The sequence below is a fragment of the Sparus aurata genome, chromosome 24, assembly GCF_900880675.1.
Source record: "Sparus aurata chromosome 24, fSpaAur1.1, whole genome shotgun sequence".
NCBI classification, from domain to species: domain Eukaryota; kingdom Metazoa; phylum Chordata; class Actinopteri; order Spariformes; family Sparidae; genus Sparus; species Sparus aurata.
Window position 1 is genome coordinate 13268161 of NC_044210.1, and position 1798 is coordinate 13269958.

The following is a 1798-nucleotide window of genomic DNA, read 5'->3' on the forward strand; positions in this document are numbered from 1 at the left end:
AAATATCAGTAAGTGTATACAAAGTGCAACAAGAACAGATCCCTTTATAGGTCAATTTTAAAGTGTTAATATGCACAAAGTCTGTGGTGAGACAATTTTGTAAACACATTCAAACATTTTCCTTTTGGTCAAGATTCACATTTAAAATTCAATAATATTGCATCAATATATATTTATAATGTATGCACACTTAATAGTTAAGATTTGTACACGAATACATACTTTAACGTCTTGTAAAAATTAGACCAAATGTGCCCAAAAACGAACAGGGACTGATTACATGTTTTTTAGCAGCATTGTTGGCGCTTGTTGCCAGAAGGGAAAAAACACCTGATTAGTCAAAAACAGTTTATTCAAAATAATAAATATATAAATAAATAAACACAGTATTGTGAAGACTCGTATCATAAAAACTGGCAGCCCTCTTCAGCAGGTTAGTATCACTGGTAGCCTAAAGACAGTGGTTTTATTGCACAAGAGCAACAGGGAGCGACTTCCCCTTGGCACGGACCAAACTCACTCAAATCCAGAAGAAAAACTAAACGACAACCCGCCTTCCCCGAAGAAATTCTGCATAGAATCGGATTGACGACGCGTGAAGACCACCTCCGCTGTTTGAGCTATTCTATGCAGGATCTCAGATTTAAGGTGAAGTTAACAGTTTACTTTTTGGTCAAACCCCCCATTCAAAAACGTTGAGGTGTAGTGAGTTACCCCAGCCAGCGGGGCGGCCACTGCACTACTGCACCCAGGTCTCATCAGTAGCAGCCGTCTCTCCAGGTGCTGTCACGAAGGGCATTGAGGGTGGACAAGCTCTTTGGAGGAGTCAATAAACTGAAGAAAACAAGAAGAGATCGGTCAAAGTTTAAAGGGCTGCTTAATAAGAGCTGATGTTGCTATTTAAAAGACACATTTTGTAAAAGTAAACATGTTACCTTCATGTTGGTTGGGCCACCTTGCTGCGAGGGGTGGAGATTGGGGTGCCAACAAAGGAGGCGGGGCGGGGCAGACCTCTGCGGGGCGTGGCCGGGGTCGACGTGGGCGTCCCTCCTCCACCAGGTGGTTTACTGAGCATTGGGATCCCGCTGCCCACCCCGCTGTTACCCCTAGTAGTGCCGCCGCTCAGAGACTGCAGGCTGGTGGAGGTCGGCATGGAGGCCGAGCCCTTGATTGTGGGGCTGACGTAGGCGGTGGCCTTTAATGTTTGATGTGACAAGGAGGTGAAGTTCCCGACGCTCTGGACCCTGTTCTGCAGCTGTCCGGGGGAGGGGACTGAGAGGGAAAAGACAATCAGTGATCCTTTCTGCTGAACAATATTTTAATGAAATTGTCTGAATAGTGTCTTACTGGAGGACTGCAGTCGAGTCAGCCTGGTGGACGAATCAAAACTCTAATAAAAGACCCACAATCCTTTGCTGCAGTAAATAAAGAGCTGCCACACAGTTAAAGTAGTCAGTACAACAGCACAACTTCAGCAAACCTGTTTCTTCAACACGTATGAATGTATTGATTTGTTATTGGACCAGCACACATGAGACGATCAGATCAGATGAGACGATTGAAAACACAACACATGATCACTGAAATGTTTCCTCTACTAAAGTAGCTGAATATAAAATTCTACTTGTATCATCATCATGTTGTCTCTGTCAGTGCGCTGGTGGAAAGTAATTGAGTACTTTTACTACAATTAGTCATCAAATGACCTTCTGTATTTTTAGAAATGTTATAAAATGTGTCCAGGTGAAATTGCAAATAATTAATATTGTTTTCATGCTATATTAAAAGGAACCAGTAC

At 42.9% G+C, this 1798-nt stretch overlaps 1 long non-coding RNA gene across 1 annotated transcript; it reads right to left on the bottom strand.

The window, feature by feature from the left end:
- Window positions 1-718: 718 nt before the first annotated feature.
- LOC115576770 (uncharacterized) lies at window positions 719-1399 on the bottom strand. The gene is made up of 3 exons (XR_003982940.1): window positions 1348-1399; window positions 936-1272; window positions 719-834 (listed from the first exon to the last, which is right to left on the bottom strand). It is a non-coding gene; the product is annotated as an uncharacterized LOC115576770 (long non-coding RNA).
- Window positions 1400-1798: the final 399 nt, after the last annotated feature.